Source organism: Bombina bombina, chromosome 4 (genome assembly GCF_027579735.1).
Source record: "Bombina bombina isolate aBomBom1 chromosome 4, aBomBom1.pri, whole genome shotgun sequence".
Taxonomy (NCBI): Eukaryota; Metazoa; Chordata; class Amphibia; order Anura; family Bombinatoridae; genus Bombina; species Bombina bombina.
In genome coordinates, this window is record NC_069502.1 from 512,040,233 (window position 1) to 512,060,471 (window position 20,239).

General features: G+C 38.3%; 1 protein-coding gene across 3 annotated transcripts in view; it reads left to right on the forward strand.

Annotated features, from left to right (window-relative positions):
* The window catches only part of FAM135A (family with sequence similarity 135 member A), a 672,026-nt gene that overhangs the window by 66,546 nt on the left and 585,241 nt on the right, over positions 1 to 20,239 (forward strand). For all 3 annotated transcript variants that reach the window (XM_053710421.1, XM_053710424.1, XM_053710423.1), the window contains exon 2: positions 19,926 to 19,999. The gene's annotated coding sequence lies outside the window, so the exon portion shown is untranslated. The remainder of the gene's footprint in view (positions 1 to 19,925; positions 20,000 to 20,239) is intronic.

A 20,239-nucleotide genomic window follows, 5' to 3' on the forward strand; every position in this document is an offset into this window, starting at 1 on the left:
CTAACATGGTACTGCCCTTTTTCTAGATCTAAATACAGATACATGTTGTGTTCTTGGCTATGAGTCTGTGAACAGCAGAGGAAGTCTGGAAGATAAGAGAGAAGGACTTGATAGGCGAAACTGTTTTCTGAAATGACTAATCCTGCAATGTTATAGGGATTCCTATAAAAAAAAAGTCTAGCAGCTGTTGCCTGTGGTACATGATACAACAGGAACATCAGCATTCTTACCAGAATAAATAATCTAATATGGATGCAAGGGAAATCTACTAGTGTTATAAAGCGGCCAGTCTTTAATTATGTTTAACCTCTTAAGGACATATGACGGAATTTTTCCGTCATAAAACAATTGAGCAAACTGAAAGCTGTGTCCTTAAAGGGTTAATAATTTTGTGATTTTGCAGCGTATCCACTGTTTCCCCCCAGCAAAATGTTACACACCCAGTTTTCACATCTATATAGCACTTCATTTTTTTTGTCACCAAGGTCTCCCTTTGCAATCCATTACCTTTTAAGAAGTAATAATAATGAAAAGTTAGTAGTCTAACTAGTCTAGGGCTGGAAGACATCTTGGTTGGCTGCATGTTATCCAAGATTTTAAGGATTTATTTGCCCCATTGACAGTGGTATTTTTCAGTTTTCTTAAAGGACCACTCAATGCTGTAGAATTGTATAATTTGAGAAAATAAAAAGATAATGATTTTACACCTCAATTTCAAATGAGCTGTACATTTTTTTTTTCCAGACAAATTTATTTGTTTTCCCATTTTCCGGCCCCCCTGCATCATGTGACAGGCATCAGCCAATCACAAACTAGTATATGTATACCCTGTGAGCTTGTGCACATGCTCAGTAGGACCTTGTTGCCAAGAAAGTGTAAAGATAAAAGGAATGTGCAAAATTTGATAATGGAACTAAATTGGAAAGTGTCTTAAACCTACATGCTCTTTCTGAATCATAAAAGTTTATTCTGACTTTAGTGTCCCTTTAAATTTGCACTGGGAAGTTACCTATTCCAGTTCCATTTGGTTTTGATAACTAATATCAAAGAAAAAAATACAGATCTGTCATCAGGGTAGATTTGATATAAATAAAATTGATTTAACTCATGATTTAAATTGGCATTTAAATAACTAGTCAGTAAGAATGATTTTAAATCAATTTAAATCATGGTTTTCATTTTTAGACTAGGTATATCAGACCATTACTGATTTGGTTATATATCATTAGATATGCATGGATAGATCATTGAAATTATTTGTAGGTGAACTATCTCCAGTTTAATTTGTTAATCATTCATATTTGATTAAATTTTCATCTGTACTTTTTTAAAAGGAGAAAATGATTACATTAATAACAGTTAAAATAGTTTTTTTTTTTTCTCAACCTAAACAATAACATTATTTAAAAAAATTTATGCTTGCTCCTCCCTCCTCACACTTAGGTCCTTGTTTAGATCTATTCTACTCCAAACAATCTTTTATTCAGTGAGCTTCTTGAAACTTAGTATGGGTTGATTCTGTGTACATATATTTCCAGGGGATCAATGGCATTAAAGGGACAGTAAAAGCAAAATTAAACGTTCATGATTCAGAAAGAAAATGCAATTTTCAACTATTTTCAAGTTGACTTCTCTTATCTAATTTGGTTTGTTCTTTTGATATCCATTGTTGAAAAGTTTGCATATTTAGGTTTAAAAGCAATGCACTACTGTGAGCTAGCAGCTTGTCACGGTCTCACCAATGTATTCAGCTACTCCCCAGTAGAGCATTGCCCTCCTTCAACAAAGGATTCCAAGAGAATGAAGCAAATATGATAATAGAAGTAAATCTGAAAATTGTATGCTCTGTCGACTATCTGAAGCCTAAAAGTTATATTTCATGATTATGTCACTTATAAGATCTATTTATTAACTCTGTATGTTACTTTTATAAAGTTTTATTGTGAAAAGTTATATCTGCAGGCACAAATTCACAGTTTTGAGAACTTCAAAACCAATAATATGTGATAATATCTTCAAGATAGAAAAATAGTCCAAAATAATCTGACAGAAACCTTTGGCAGAGCATGACATTGTGAATGGTTTAATGGAATTGATTTACCAAAACATTGCAGCAATGCATATACAGCATCTTTCTATATAATTAAAAACTAATCAATATTTCAGTATGAATAACCTTTGGATTATAAAGTATTTTAAATAGAAACTATGTTTATATAGACTTCCCCTCAAAACACATTTTATTTAAAAAAAATCTATTTAAATAAAAAATCAAAGTTAAAAAATCAGATTTTTTTTTTATCATTGATTTTTATCCACCCTGTGTGTCATTATATAAACAACATCGTGATCACTACAGTCAGTGAGAAGCATCTTGGCTGAAAACAATCTGGGGGGAAAAAAAGAAAGAAATATTCCACATAATTGAAACCAGCAACCCACTGCTCCTAAAATTTAAGTTCTAACATTTTGGAGTGTTCTAAGCAATTATGTCAACTGCTGGTATAATAAGATAACATTTTAAATGTGATAAATTGTGTAGTGTAACTGCAGACATATTTTAAACAAATTCTACTAAGCTATGTAGAGTCTTTTAAAAGTGGCAAATGGGTGTGATTATGTTAATGTTTGTTTATCTTGAGTAAACAATTTTATTTGATGAATGCTGTCATGGAAACAGAGGCATAATGAAATTGCTACAGGTAAGACATAATTAACTTCTGTCAGTTAATTTTTGTCTGTATTTCATCCAAGTATTTTGGTGTCATGCCAGTAGCCTTGTGGCCTTGAGTACCAATAGCTAAGGGTGGCAACAAACCTTTATTCCATCATCACTGTTGTGTATGACATGCACTTCTGAGCAGTAGGATGTGCCAGTATGCTCAGACATGCTTCTGGTATCTCTAAACTTCTGCATTATAAAACATCTCTGAGATATTATATACGTAATAATAGTGAGTGCGGGCAGCCCTCATTATACAAATTATTCCAATAGCTGACAGCACACAGCCAAAACTCAAATATAAGAAAATGACATATTGCATAGTTGCACTTTCTCAACTCTCTTCAAAAATATTGTTATTGCCTAATTTATTTATTTTTTACATTCTTAACACGTATTTATAATTAGAATGTAGCCCACTATACAAAAGACAACTGGCATAATGCAGTAGTATTTAAAACTTTCTTCTTCTTCTTCAAAAAAAATTCTAAATGTCTAGCATTGGCCAAACAATACAGAAATTTTATAGATGACTCCAAAATTTTTTGCAAGGAGATGCTATATGAGATGCGCCCACCATGGTTTGTAAAACCTACAAATAAATATGGTGCACAAATGTTTAGGCTTTGGTGACATGTATAAGATTAACTACACTTTGACCAAAGAGAAATACCTCTCTATTCTGCAGAGGCATGCCATCCCTTCTGGCTTAACGGGATAGTCTACTTGAAAATGTTTGTTTAAAAAGATAGATAATCCCTTTTAATACCTATTCCCAAGTTTTGCATAACCAACACTGTTGTATAAATATACTTTCTCTTGTAAGGTGTATCCAGTCCACGGGTTCATCCATTACTTGTGGGATATTCTCCTTCCCAACAAGAAGCTGCAAGAGGACACCCACAGCAGAGCTGTCTATATAGCTCCTCCCCTAACTGCCACCCCCAGTCATTCTCTTGCAGCTCTCGACAAGATAGGAAGTATCAAGAGATATGTGGTGACTTAGTGTAGTTTTACCTTCAATCAAAAGTTTGTTGTTTTTAAACGGTACCGGCGTTGTACTGTTTTACTCTCAGGCAGAAATTAGAAGAAGAGTTCTGCCTGGAGGTTGATGATCATAGCGGTTTGTAACTAAGGTCCATTGCTGTTCTCACACATAACTGAAGAGTATGGGACAACTTCAGTTGGGGGAACGGTCTGCAGATTACCTGCTTTGAGGTATGTTCAGTATATTTATTTCTAGAGAGATGAATGAGTTCTAGAAAATGCTGACAGAGCCTTGTGTATTTGAGGTATTCAAAAATAGGACGTTTTTTTCTCTGAGGGAGATAACTCTTTATTTGGGGCCTAGTTTCCACATGGCTAATCAGATACTCCTAGGAGTATTTTCTAAAGGCCCCTCTGGCATCCAGTACATGGTGGGAGGGGCTTATTTTAGCGCTCCTGAGAACCATTATAAGGGGTTTATTTCTGCACAAAATCGTACTTGAGGGCAGGTAGGAGCTCAGCAGAGCTGTGGCAGGGTGCTTAACTGTCTTGTAACGTTTTTTTAACGTTTTTAAATCCGGTTTGGGGCCAAAGGGGTTAATCATTCATTTGCAAGTGGGTGCAATGTTGCTTTAGTCCCTTACACACACTGTAAAAATTTCAAAGACTTTACTATATTTTTACACTGTTTTGCGGTTTAATTGTTAGTTTTTTTTTCTCTTAAAGGCACAGTAACGTTTTTGTTTAATTGCTGTTTCACCTTTATTAAAGTGTTTTCCAAGCTTGCTTGTCTCATTACTAGTCTGTTAAACATGTCTGACATAGAGGAAACTCCTTGTTCAATATGTTTAGAAGCCATGGTGGAACCCCCTCTTAGAATGTGTACCAAATGTACTGAAATTTCTATAAACCATAAAGACCATATTATGGCGCTTAAAGATTTATCTCCAGGGGATTCTCTGACTGAAAAAAGGGAGATTATGCCATCTAGCTCTCCCCATATGTCAGAACCTATAACTCCCGCTCAAGTGACGCCAAATACATCTAGCGCATCTAATTCTTTTACTTTACAGGACATGGCGGCAGTTATGAATGCTACCCTCACAGAGGTATTTTCCAAACTGCCAGGGTCACAAGGAAAGCGAGACAGCTCTGGGGCTAGCACTAATACAGAGCTTTCTGACGCTTTAATGCCTGTGTCCGATATACCCTCACAATACTCAGAAGCCGAGGCAGGTGAGCTTCTATCTGTGGGTGACATTTCAGACTCAGGGAAGGCGTTGCTTCAGTCTGATTCTGAAATGACAGCGTTTAAATTTAAGCTTGAACACCTCCGCTTATTGCTTAGGGAGGTTTTAGCGACTCTGGATGATTGTGACCCCATTGTGGTTCCAGAGAAATTGTGTAAAATGGACAAATACTTTGCAGTGCCTGTTTACACTGATGTTTTTTCCAGTCCCTAAGAGGTTTTCGGAAATTATTAATAAGGAATGGGATAGACTAGGTGTGCCGTTCTCTCCCCCTTCTGCTTTCAAAAAGATGTTTTCCATAGTTGCCGCCGTACGGGACTCATGACAGACGGTCCCTAAGGTAGAGGGAGCAGTCTCTACCCGAGCTAAGCATACAACTATCCCCGTCGAGGACAGTTGTGCTTTCCTAGATCCTATGGATAAAAAATTGGATGGTCTCCTTAAGAAAATTTTTATTCATTAAGGTTTTATTCTCCAGCCTCTTGCATGCATAGCCCCAGTTACTGCTGCAGCGGCTTTTTGGTTCGAGTCTCTTGAGGAGGCTCTGCAGGTGGAGACTCCGCTAGACGACATTCTAGACAGGATTAAAGCTCTTAAGTTAGCTAATTCCTTTATTTCTGACGCCGTTTTTCAGTTAACCAAACTAACGGCTAAGAATTCAGGTTTTGCCATTTTGGTGCGTAGGGTGCTATGGCTTAAGTCCTGGTCAGCAGACGTTACTTCAAAGTCTAAGCTTCTTAACATCCCCTTCAAGGGACAGACCGTATTCGGGCCCGGTCTGAAGGAGATCATTTCTGATATTACTGGAGGAAAAGGTCACGCCCTTCCTCAGGATAGGTCCAATAAGAGGACCAAACAGAATAATTTTTGTTCCTTTCGAAACTTCAAGAGTGGCGCAGCCTCAGTTTCCTCTAATGCAAAACAAGAGGGAAATTTCGTACAGTCCAAACCAGTCTGGAGACCTAACCAGGCTTGGAACAAGGGGAAGCAGGCCAAGAAATCTGCGGCTGCCTCTAAGACAGCATGAAGGAGTAGCCCCAGATCCGGGACTGGATCTAGTAGGGGGCAGACTTTCTCTCTTCGCCCAGGCTTGGGCAAGAGACGTCCAGGATCCCTGGGCGCTAGAGATTGTTTCCCAGGGATATCTTCTGTAATTCAAAGGTTCATCTCCAAAGGGGAGATTTCATCTCTCACAACTATCTGTAAAACAGATAAAAAGAGAGGCATTCTTACGTTGCGTTCAAGACCTACTGGTTATGGGAGTGATCCACCCAGTTCCAAGAGAGGAACAGGGGCTGGGTTTTTATTCAAACCTGTTTATAGTTCCCAAAAAAGAGGGAACTTTCAGACCTATCTTGGATCTGAAGATCCTAAACAAATTTCTCAGGGTCCCATGCTTCAAGATGGAGACAATCCGAACCATCCTCCCTATGATCCAGGAGGGTCAATATATGACTACCGTGGACTTAAAGGATGCTTATCTCCATATTCTGATTCACAGAGATCATCATCAGTTCCTCAGGTTCGCCTTCCTAGACAGGCATTACCAGTTTGTGGCTCTTCCCTTCGGGTTAGCCACGGCACCAAGAATCTTTACGAAGGTTCTAGGGTACCTTCTGGTGGCTCTAAGGCCGCGGGGCATAGCGGTAGCCCCTTACCTAGACGACATTCTGATTCAGGCGTCGACTTTTCAAATCGCCAAGTCCCATACGGACATTGTTCTGGCCTTTCTGAGGTCTCACGGGTGGAAAGTGAACATAGAAAAGATTTCTCTCTCTCCTCTCACAAGAGTTTCCTTCCTAGGAACTCTGATAGATTCAGTAGAAATGAAATTTTTTCTGACAGAAGTCAGGATATCAAAACTTCTAACTTCTTGCCGTGCTCTTCATTCCACTTCTCGGCCATCAGTGGCTCAGTGTATGGAAATGATAGGCCTAATGGTAGCGGCAATGGACATAGTTCCGTTTGCCCGGCTACATCTCAGACCACTGCAACTTTGCATGCTCAACCAGTGGAATGGGGATTACACAGATTTGTCTCCTCTGTTAAATCTGGATCAAGAGACCAGGGATTTTCTTCTCTGGTGGTTATCTCGGGTCCATCTGTCCAGGGGAATGAGTTTCCGCAGGCCAGAGTGGACTATAGTGACGACAGATGCCAGCCTTCTGGGCTGGGGCGCAGTCTGGAACTCCCTGAAGGCTCAGGGTTCGTGGACTCAGGAGGAAGCCCTCCTTCCGATAAACATTCTGGAACTAAGAGCGATATTCAATGCTCTTCAGGCTTGGCCTCAACTAGCTGCGGCCAAGTTCATCAGATTTCAGTCGGACAATATCACGACTGTAGCCTATATCAACCATCATGGGGGAACAAGGAGTCCCCTGGCAATGATGGAGGATTCCAAGATAATTCTATGGGCAGAGGTTTACTCTTGCCCTCTCTGTTATCCATATCCTAGGAGTAGAGAACTGGGAGGCGGATTTTCTAAGTCGGCAGACTTTCATTCGGGGGAGTGGGAGCTCCATCTGGAGGTATTTGCCCAGCTGATTCAACTTTGGGGCAAACCAGAACTGGATCTGATGGCATCTTTTCAGAACGCCAAGCTTCCTTGTTACGAGTCCAGGTGAAGGGATCCCCAGGCAGCGCTGATAGAAGCTCTAGCAGTGCCCTGGTCCTTCAACCTGGCTTATGTGTTTCCACTGTTTCCTCTCCTCCCTCGTCTGATTGCCAAGATCAAGCAGGAGAGAGCTTCAGTGATTTTGATAGTGCCTGCGTGGCCACGCAGGACTTGGTATGCGGATCTGGTGGACATGTCATCCTCTCCACCATGGACTCTGCCGCTGAGGCAGGATCTTCTGCTCCAAGCTCCATTCAAACATCCAAATCTAATTTCTCTGCGTCTGACTGCTTGGAGATTGAACACTTGATTTTATCAAAACGTGGTTTCTCCGAGTCGGTCATTGATACCTTGATTCAGGCTCGAAAGCCTGTCACCAGGAAAATCTATCATAAGATATGGTGTAAATATCTTCATTGGTGTGAATCCAAGGGTTACTCGTGGAGTAAGGTCAGGATTCCTAGGATACTATCTTTTCTCCAAGAAGGATTGGAAAAGGGATTATCGGCTAGTTCCTTAAAGGGACAGATTTCTGCTCTGTCTATTCTTTTGCACAAGCGCCTGGCTGATGTTCCAGACGTTTAGGCGTTATGTCAGGCTTTGGTTAGAATCAGGCCTGTGTTTAAACCTGTTGCTCCGCCATGGAGTTTAAATTTACTTCTTAAAGTTCTTCAAAGGGTTCCGTTTGAACCCTTGCATTCCATAGATATCAAGCTTTTATCTTGGAAAGTTCTGTTTTTAGTAGCTATCTCTTCGGCTTGAAGAGTTTCAGAGTTATCTGCCTTGCAGTGTGATTCCCCTTATCTGATCTTCCATGCAGATAAGGTAGTTTTGCGTACCAAACCTGGGTTTCTTCCTAAGGTAGTATCTAATAGGAATATCAATCAGGAAATTGTTGTTCCGTCACTGTGTCCTAATCCTTCTTCAAAGAAGGAACGTCTGTTACACAATCTTGACGTGGTTCGTGCTTTAAAGTTTTATTTGCAAGCTACTAAGGATTTTCGTCAAACATCTGCATTGTTTGTCGTCTACTCTGGAAAGAGGAGAGGCCAAAAGGCTTCGGCAACTTCTTTCTTTTTAGCTGAGAAGCATAATCCGTTTAGCTTATGAGACTGCTGGCCAGCAGCCTCCTCAAAGAATTACTGCTCATTCTACTAGAGTGGTAGCTTCCACATGGGTTTTTAAACATGAGGCCTCTGTTGAACAGATTTGTAAGGCGGCGACTTGGTCTTCGCTTCATACTTTTTCTAAATTCTACAAATTTGATACTTTTGCTTCCTCTGCGGCTATTTTTGGGAGAAAGGTCTTGCAGGCAGTGGTGCCTTCCGTTTAAGTGCCTGCCTTGTCCCTCCCTTCATCCGTGTCCTAAAGCTTTGGTATTGGTATCCCACAAGTAGTGGATGAACCCGTGGACTGGATACACCTTACAAGAGAAAACAAAATTTATGCTTACCTGATAAATTTCTTTCTCTTGTGGTGTATCCAGTCCATGGCCCGCCCTGTCACTTTAAGGCAGGTGTTTTTTTATTTTTAAACTACAGTCACCACTGCACCCTATAGTTTCTCCTTTTTCTTGCTTGTCTTCGGTCGAATGACTGGGGGTGGCAGTTAGGGGAGGAGCTATATAGACAGCTCTGCTGTGGGTGTCCTCTTGCAGCTTCCTGTTGGGAAGGAGAATATCCCACAAGTAATGGATGAACCCATGGACTGGATACACCACAAGAGAAAGAAATTTATCAGGTGAGCATAAATTTTGTTTTTTGCCTCTGTGATTACCTTGTATCTAAGCCTCTGCAGACTGCCCCCTTATTTGATTTCTTTTGACAGACTTGCAATTTAGCCAATTAGTGCGGAATCATAAATAACTCCACAGGAGTGAGACAATGTTATCTATATGGCACACATGAAATAGTGCTGTCTAGCTGTGAAAAACTTTCAAAATGCACTGAGATAAGAGGCTCCCATCAAGGGCTTAAAAATTAGCATATTAGCCTACCTAGGTTTAACTTTCAACAAATAATTCCAAGAGAACAATGCTAATGTGATGATAAAAGTAAATTAGAAAGTTGTTTAAAATTGCATGCCCTATCTAAATCATGAAAGTTAAATTTTGGACTAGACTGTCCCTTTACGGCTTTTTCTGGAAGAGTGTTCATTTTCCAAAAGGAAAACAATTTTACACTTAGATCAAAACTGTCCCAAAGGTATCTGAAGTACAAAAGAAGAGTGAGGAGTGCCAATTAGTGTGACTTTCTCTACATAATCACAAGATCTCAACCCCATTGAACATCTTGGGAAACCTTTGAAAAAAAGGAAACACTGTGATATCTGTAGACACACTTAGATACTCTGAATAAGTGCTAGAGTATTGTGAACTGTACATTTCTGCACAAATTAGTAGAATTGGGACGTTATTTCAGTATATGTACAAACATATTTTTAATTCTCTTAGTGGAAATTATGTATTTTTGTTTTGAGAAATATACTGTATGTAATGTCAAACAAATATAAGCTGATTGTATAAAATATGTATTTAATCAGTTTGCAGTTCAGCTTTCCAGTGTTGATAGTTGTTAGTGAAATTAGTGTTTACTTGTTCAGAAGGCAGGTATGATGTGGAAGGTGCTTAGCAGATGGGAATACATTTAAGGATAGTACTGGACCACTATGCTATTGATTTTGACTCCATCAAGCGGAGATGTATTGAATTTACAGCATGCAATGAAAATTTGATTTTAGCATCCACAGTCCCACAGAGACGCTAGACTTCCAAGGTGGCATTTGAAAGCTCTCGGTCCCCAGATGCCACAGTCCAAAAAGCAGCATGATTAGTCACTGTGGACTGGAGTTGCAGCCCATTAAAGATTGGGGTAGGGGTGTCCAAAAACCCCAGTTCCCAAAATAGCTCCACTTCGGCAATTCCACCACCTCTTGTCCCCCCTAGGGGCCACCCTTCCCCAAAAGAATGGAGCTCTGGGGCAAAGGGCCGCTGGAGTGACAAGGGTTAAAGGGGCCCGGGAATCCGAGTTGATGCGGCCGGCCAGAGAGAGAGGTCAGAGGTCAGTTTCTTCCAAGATTCAGTTTACATACAAAACAAGGGAAACCAAATTTCAGGGAGATCGCGGTTGCTCTGAGGAGCCCAAAACCGCTGAGAAACAAGAGGGGGGTTGGAGTTTAACCCCTGCAGCCTGGTGTACGTGATTGCTTTTGATTGTGTGATTTCCTTTCAAGCAACAAGTACCTTTGAGTGATTGCAAGTGGGATACAGTGATCCTGCATGGGGAAGATAATCACAGTGGTAGCTAACATATTGTACTTCCTTTCTAACTTCCACGCTGTCTTCCTTCCTGCAAGGGATTATTCCAGGAGTTGAGAAAGAGGGCTGCTTTTTTCAACCAACAAATTTGGATATTGTCTTAGAACACTAATCCCTAAACATAAGTATTTTATTAATACCTAATGTCTTTACACTTCCTTAGTTATATTACATTAATCAGCATGGGAACCCAAAGAAAATTGTTGGGGATACTATTTTTACTGGCAGGCTCTTCTGAGTCAGTAAAATTGTAATTGTCCGGGGGGGGAGGGGAGAAAATAATAAGTGTGTGTGTGATATAGATATATATATATATATATATATATATATATATATATATATATATATATATATATATATATATATATATATATGTGTGTTTATATGTATGTATATGTGTATGTATGTATATGTGTATATGTGTGTATATATATATATATATATATATATATATACATTTATTTATTTGATGCAGGATAGATGACAGTGAAAGAGTCTGTAATAAATAAAAAATAAAAATAAGATACCTTCCTGGATCAAGTGTTGGTGAGAGGTTGTCAGCTCAGCTGTGTGTTGCTGCTTAGGATGCCTCCACTTAATGTCTCAGGGAGCCCCTTAAAAATCCCCATTACTGGCTCAGGGCGTCCTTTCCTACCCAGCACTGAAATCTCTGTGTGGGAGCAGAAGCCCCTCTCTCAATCTCCACTCCAAACTGGGTGGAAGCCCCTCTCTCCATTTCTGATTTACAGGCACTTGCTGCAGGGCATTCTGGAGCTAGTTCTCAGCTGTGCAGCCTAGAAAGGTCCCAGCTGCCCTAGACTAAATTTTTGTTGTGGCAGTCAGAGAGAGGCCCCAAACGAGAATGCCAGCACTCAGTCAGGGCCTAGGCCCCTGGTGTGGACCACATGGCTCATGATATGAGTTCTCCCTGATGGTGGCCCTGACAAATTTATGCATTATCTGACCCCCCATATGATTTTCGTGTGGGATGTGTCCTCTCCCGTTCCTACACCCATGAATACATTAGTTAAAAATATAATACTACAGTGTGCTATTATTCAGTTTTATCATCTGGCATAAAGAGGTTGCTAGGCAGTTGACTGGTCTGGCAACTGATGTGGATAAACGGCTAGCTAACATAAAGAGGCATGGGTGGAATTCCAAAAACTTTAAAGAAACATTAATCACTAAATTAATTTTATAGCCAAAGAATTGAGGTTATTCCCCACCTCGCCATTTTGAAATCTTATTTTAACTACATTCCAGTGCCGTCATGTTTCAAATACATGCAGTGTAACCTAGGTTCCATAGTGGAACCCATGATTAGAGGGAGGAGCATAAAATGTGTTTAGTGGTTAGTGGCCCTTTTAATAGCGTAGGTCATATGTGTAATATATTTTGAACTGTTAGGGTGTATATAATGCATTATAGGCTTATTATTAACCCGTAAAGTCAAAATTAAACTTTCGGAATTCAAATAAAACATGCAGTTTTAAACAACTTTCCAATTTACTTCTATAATGAAATTTGCTTTGTTCACTTGGTATCTTTTGTAGGAAAGCTTACTAGGTAGGTTCAGGAGCAGGAATGCACTACTGGGAGCTAGCTGCTGATTGGTGGATGTACATATATGCCTTTTCCCATTGGCTCACCTGATGTGTTGCGCTAGCTCCCAAGAGTACATTGCTGCTCCTTCAGCTATCTGTCTGTCTATCTAAAACATAGTATAATAATGCAGTCATGTAGGGTGTGATAATTTCACAGTCACTGAGGAAGTTCCAGATGAAGACGTACAATTCCACTGCAAATTGGGAGGCCTTCCTTGAGCCCATATCTTGGCCCCTACACCACATACAGAGACATGTAAACCCAATTGCCTTCAAAAAATTAAAAACGGTAGTGCCAGCAGAGCCCATATCTCCCCATCCGATTTTTTTTTTTTAAGGTGTCTCACTCCTCTCATTAGTAGGAGATGGCCAAAAAAAATCAGCTACCTAATGTGTTTAAAGGAATAGTAAAGTCTAAATTAAACTTTCATGATTCAGATAGGGCATGTAATTTTAAAAAACCTTCTAATTTACTTTTATCAAAATTTTTTTGTTCTCTTGTTGTTCTTAGTTGAAAGCTAAAACTAGATAGGTTCATGCTAATTTCTACGCTCTTGAATGTCGCCTCTTATCTGAATGCATTTGACAGTTTTTCACAGAGGGCATTAGTTTGTGTTTCATATAGATAACATTGTGCTCAATCACATGAAGTTATTTAAGAGTCAGCACGAATTGCCTGAAATGCAAGTCTGTCAAAAGATCTGAGATAAGGAGGCAGTTAGCAGAAGCTTAGATACATGGTAATTACAGAGGTAAAAAGTATATTTATATAACAGTGTTGGTTATGCGAAACTAGGGAATGTTAAATAAAGAAGTTATCCGTCTTTTTAAACAATAACATTTTTGGTGTTTACTATCCCTTTAAAGGGACACAAAACCCCAATTTGTTTTCTTTGTGATTTAGAAAAAGTGTGCTATTTCAAGCAAAATTCCAATTTACTTCTATTACCTAATTTGCTTCATTCTCTTGATATACTTTGTTGAAAGCATACCTAAATATTCCCATAGCTGCTGATTGGTGGCTGCACATGGATGCCTCATTTTATTGGCTCACCCATGTGCAATGCTATTTCTTTAAAAAAACATATCTGAAGAATGAAGCAAATTAACCCCTTAAGAACCAACGACGTACAGGGTACGTCCTACAAAAAAATGCAGTTAACGATCAAGGACGTACCCTGTACATCATTGGTTCCTTCAAGGGGTGGAAGCGATCCTGATCGCTTCCAGCCTCTTTCCTGTTATTGCATTGATACCTCGATATTGAGGCATCCTGCAATAACAGTTTTTAGCCATCCGATGCAGAGAGAGCCACTCTGTGGGGGGGGGAGCTACACTACAGAAAAATAGGGGCAAAATGGAAAAAAAATTGTTTTATTGTAAACAGCTGCCAGTACCCAAGATTGTGCAAATAAAATAGAGGGGGAGGGTTAGAGAGCTGTTGGGGGGGGGGGGGGGGGAGTGGCGTGGGGTCAGGGAGGTTGGGGGCTAATGGGGAATACTACACAGCAGAATATGGCTTTAAAAATAAATAAATAATAATAATAAATACCTTTTATTTTAGTACCGGCAGACTTTCTGCCAGTTCATTTAGATGGCAGGGACAATTGTGGGGTGGGGGAGGAAAGAGATCTGTTTGGGAGGGATCGGGGGTGTAATGTTACAGGTGGGAGGCTGATCTCTACACTAAAGCTAAAATTAACCCTGCAAGCTCCCTAAATAACTCCTTCACTGCTGGGCATAATACAAGTGTGGTGCGCAGCGGCATTTAGCGTTCTTCTAATTGCCAAAAAGCAACTCCAAAGCCATACATGTCTGGTATTTCTGAACAAAGGGGATCCCAGAGAAGCATTTACAACCAATTGTGCCATAATTTCACAAGCTGTTTGTAAATTTCAGTGAGAATCCTAAAATTGTGAAAAATGTAACTTTTTTTTTTTATTTGATCGCATTTGGCGGTTAAATGGTGGCATGAAATATACCAAAATGGGCCTAGATCAATACTTTGGGATATCTTCTAAAAAAAATATATACATGTCAAGGGATATTCAGGGATTCCTGAAAGACATCAGTGTTTGAATGAAACTATCGCTTAAATTTAAAAAAAAAAAAAGTGGTTTGGAAATAGCAAAGTGCTACTTGTATTTATTTTCCTATAACTTGCAAAAAAAGCAAAGACCATGTAAACATTGGGTATTTCTAAACTCTGGACAAAATTTAGAAACTATTTAGCATAGGAGTATTTTTGGTGGTTGTAGATGTGTAACAGATTTTGGGGTTCAAAGTTAGAAAAAGTGAGATTTTTTCCTCATATTTTTTAATTGTTTTATAGTAAATTATAAGATATGATGAAAATAATGGTATCTTTAGAAAGTTTATTTAATGGCGAGAAAAACGGTATATAATATGTGTGGGTACAGTAAATTATTGAGGAAAATTACAGCTAAACACAAACACTGCAGAAATGTAAAAATAGCCTTGGTCCCAATCGGACAGAAAATGGAAAAGTGCTGTGGTCGTTAAGGAGTTAAATAATAGACGTAAATTGGAATGCTGTTTAAAGTTGTATTCTCTATCTGAATCATGAAAGAAAAAAATTGTGTTTCATGTCCCTTTAAAGTAAAAAGTATAGTGGCTTTATGGGAGACAAAACACACATACACAATACCTCATATGAAAGAGTGGATTCCGTTCTGTAACGTTGGATCTCAGGCCTCTCTAGTACCAGTGGAACCCACTTATAAACACCTTAATATTGATATTATAATTTAAAAGTGGGGCTGATCCTCTAGCGATATCATGTCCCTTATACCTATCAAGTGATTTGTCTTAAAATTGCAGCTTGCAATTTGCTATGTAAAGTCTTATATTTAGGAACAATCCTAAAAGTTCTGAAAAATGTAAATCTTGTTTTTATTTAGTTTTGTTTTTATTTATTATTTGTGACCTTGCAAAGTTAAAGAGACAATAAACGTTGTGCAACGTGTTACATAATTCTACATTGTGTGCAGAATTATGTAACTTAAGGATAACCTTTTGTACCTTGTAAGTAAATCCATCATCTTTGGCGCAACATTTTTTATTTTATTTTTATTTATTTTTTAACCATTGCATCACAGGCTCACTTTCTAATCACAGCGAGCCCGATCGTGCCATTCAACTACATCTAGCGCTCTTCTGCGCTAGGTAGAGCTGCGCAACACAGTGCTTAACTGAATGTAATGACAGAATGGGTGCATTTCAGTTTTGAATAGAAGCATTTTTGTAATATACAAGTATTAGCAAAAATGCTTCTTATAAAAGCTATAGCTTTATAGTATGCACCATGCACCAGCATTTTAAACACAGCACTTGCTCCGAGTGACTAAAGTGCTTGTACAATCTGGTAATGACTCAATTTGTTGATAGCTAAGATGATACAAGCCCCACTGGTGCTCTGAGGAGCTACAGTATTTAAAATGCTGGTGCACTGAGAATATCTAGCTATGCTTCACATGCACGTGCAGAAAAAAATGTTAACACTAAAATAGTAATAACTTTTACTAGAAGCATATTTTCCAATACATTTATATTGCAATTATGTTTCTAGTCAAAGATGTAATTTATCTATGTGCATTTATATTTTTTTTGACCGGAATGTACCTTTAAAGGGACAGTCAACTCAAATTTTTTTATTGTTTTTTGAAAAAAAAAAAGATAATCCCTTTTATTAACCATTCCCCAGTTTGGCATAGACAGCATGGTTATATTAATGCCCTTTTCTGTGATTACCTTGTATCTAAGCTGTTTCTGACATCCCCCTGATCGCATGACTTGCATTTTATCCAATTAGCTCTGTATCTGCCACAACCCACGGGCATGAGCACAATGTTATCTATATGGCTCACATGAACTAACACTCCCCTGTTGTGAAAAGCTAATAAAAAAAGAATGTGATAAGAGGCTGTCTTTAGTGGCCTTGAAACAGGCAGAAATTTAGAGGTTTAAAGGTTAGAATATAATATATTATTATTAATAATAATAATAATTAATATAACAATGTTGGTTGTGCAAAGCAGGGGAATGGGTAGTAAAGGTGTTCTCTATCTTTTTAAACAATAACAATTTTAATGTTGACTGTCCCTTTTAAGTGATAGTAAATCCTAGCGTTTGTGAAACGCTAGGATTTACCATTGGAACAAATAAAGGGTATAAAATACTTCATGCTGAAAGATCCTTTATTTGTTTGAAGCGTTCGCCGCACTTAGCTGCTCAAGCAGCCCATGGCAGAACGCTTATTTGCTGTGAGGTGACGTTTCCACCTCTTAGCAAATAGCCTCTTGGGCGAGCTGGAAACATCCCCTCTCAGCAACATAGGGTTCTGCGGTGGGCTGCCTGAAGTGCTCAGCGCAGCGAACGCTGCAGACAAATAAAGGAACTGAAAGGCCCCTGTACGCCTCAGCTCGCCTGTGGCGGGGCAAAATTACCCGCAGGTATTTGGCATTACACATGAGTGCAATTTTGCGCTCGCGTGCAATCCTGCCCGCCCACAGCCAATCACGCGCGGGCAGGAGCTGTCAATCTCCTCAGTCGGACTCGACCGAGGAGATTGAATTTCGCCAGTTTAGAGGTGGCGAATTGTTTAGGGAAGCAGCGGTCTGGTGACAGCTGCTTGATAAATCACGGTCAGCAAGTTCTTGTGAGAACTTGCTGCCGTAGGGGCTTGATAAATCTAGCCCTTAGTAGTACATTGCTGCTCTTCAGCTGGCTTTAACTATGTTTTTAACTTCTTTGTCAGGGATTAAAACACATTGTTATAGGTGAGCAATAGTGAAATAATGATCTAACAGAGCATTTTTATTTTCTACTTTTATATCCCTTTAAAGGGACAACGAACCCACATTTTTTTCATGATTCAGATAGAGCATGCAATTTTAAGCAACTTTCTAATTTACTCCTATTATCAATTTTTCTTTGTTCTATATCTATCTTTATTTGAAAAATAAGGCATCTAAGCTAAGGAGCCAGACAATTTTTGGTTCAGTACCCTGCACAGCACTTTTTTGGTGGGTGAATTTTTTTATTGGTGGGTGAATTTATCCACCAATCAGCAAGAACAACCCAGGTTGTGAACCAAAAATGGGCCAGCTTCTAAACTTAAATTCTTGCTTTTCAAATAAAGATACCAAAAGAATGAAGAAAACGTTATAAAAGGAGTAAATTACAAAGTTTCTTAAAATTGCATGCTCTATCTGAATCATGTTTACTCATACTTGGGACCAGGGTGGATTTGATTTACCATTATTTAAATCCTACATTTTTGGCAGGTGAACTATTATCCGCTACCTCAATTATAATTGAAATAGTTCTATTTAACTAAATCAATAACATATTTATTATTTAATGCTTGCCACTCCCTACTAACACTTAGGTCCCTGTGCAGATCTATTCTACTCCAAACAATCTTCTATTCAATTAGCTTTTTGAAACTTTGTTAGGAGTTGAGTCTGTGTACATAGATTTGCAGATGAGCAATGATATTACAGGGACAGTAAAGTCAAAATTAAACTTTAATAAATCAGAACATACTATTGTAAACAACTTTCCAACTTACTACTCTTATCTAATTTGCTTCATTGTTGTTTAAATGCATACATAGGCTCAGGAGCAATGCACTGCTGTGAGCTGGCTGCTTGTGTTCAGATAGCTCACAGTAGAACTTTGCTCCCCTTCATCAAAGGATACCAAGAGAATGAAGCAAATCTGAAAATTATATGCTCTAGCTGAATCATGAAAGAAACATTGTTTATGTCCCTTTGTATATTTCTCAACTTTATATGTTTAATTTATAGCATGTGTGCTGTGAAAAAGAGGAAGGCTTCTTCAACAGTCACATTTGAGAACTACAAAACCAAGAATTTGTTAGATCTTATATAATATAAATATATGACAAACACTAACTGGCATCTTTTTTACACACCCAATGGCCATATATAAAAAACCTTAAACATTACAGCCATGAATATACAGTCTCATGCTACATAATTAAAAACTAATCCTTATTTCAGGATGATCAACCTTTGGATTATAATGCATTTTAAATTGAAACTATCTTTAAACCATTGATTTTAATCCACCCTGTTTGAGACCCTAGGGTGGAGATGTATGATGAAGTTGCAAACCAGGGCATATTCATACAATCATATGCTGCCCAATCCATGATCTCTAGTGGTACTTAGGGCTCTATTTATCATTCCAATTCTCCTATATTTTTTCCTAAAAGTTCTCATGAGAAATAATTCTCCTATTTATCATTCAAAAATACTCCTAAAATTGGGCAAGTTCGACTGTAAAATTCTCCTACTCTGTTCTAACTCTCCTTGGAGAACATGTTCTCAAAAAAAGGGTTAAATTAGATCTTTTTAGTCGTATTTCATATAGTTCTCCTCATAATTCTCCTAGTTACAAATTTATCATTTATATTCTCCTGTGGAGGACTGAAAGTTCTCCTGCAAGTTCCTACCTTAAAGTTCTCCATAGTTACAGTGGAGAACAGCATTAGAAATCTATTCTCTACCAGTTGTAGAAGCAGTTGCACAAAAAAAGGGCTCTACAAGGTGCAAAAATTATCTATAACAAAGCACAAAAATAATGGTTATTGGAGTGCAATAATAATTTATGATGGAGTAAAAAAAAAATATATATAATGGAGCACCAAAATAATATATAACAGAGCACAAAAATGATATCTATTGTGGCATAAAAATAAGATATAAAAACGTGCTAAAATTTATGCACAAAAACAATGAAAATGTAGATCTATTTTCTTATATGAAAGTTTGCTGAAGAGGGGCATTAACAAAGCTACTAGGAAGATCTGTATAAAGATTTCTATTGGTTTATAAATGATTGACATGGAGAATAGTTGCTTATTTTTAGTGATAAATAAGGAGAAGATACTAATCCGACTGGAGAAATTTATCATTAGTTCTCCCCAGCTCTCCCATGGAGAAAAAACAACTTTTTTATGATAAATATGGGCGCACATGTGCTCCTCTCCTAAGGAGAGCTGTGGAGAACTGATAGAACAGAAAGGATAATTCCCCAAATGATTGATAAATGGAGCCCTTAGTGGTACTTATTATAAAACCCCTTTCTTTAGATGTTTATTTTGACGTGAAAAGAGTGAATGCCAGTTACAGGCTTAGGACACACACTCTCTTTTTTGAGATAATTTATAGTCAAGAAAATCAGTGCATATAGCTTTGCTTGGAATGTATCAACAAGCTTCCTGCTTCATGCTAGTCACAGTGAACTGCACTCTATCTGCTAGAAAACCAGGAAGGAAGCTTTTGCTTTTAGTCTTCATTGATTAGTTTGTGCATGAGTACCCAAAAGACTGCTGGGAAATGAAATATTAATGTAAGGAATTCCTGTTTTCATTTCCAAGGTGCAAACAATGTGCTTATGGCAGCAACCGTGGATAACTGGAAATGAGCTAAAATGGAACCAATATCCTCAGAGGTAAGTATTATGTTATATTGTACTTCCTGTTAGCTTTAAAATAAAAAATGAGCATCTTAACCATACTGAGTAAAAATAAATATAGTATATATATATATATATATATATACACACACACACACACATATTTAAATAATGCTCTTTCATAGGCCTAATAGAAATGTATTGAGTTTAATTTCACTTTAAATCGTTTGCTTTGTTCTTTGTCTAAGGACTTCGTTTTTGCAAGTTACAGTATAT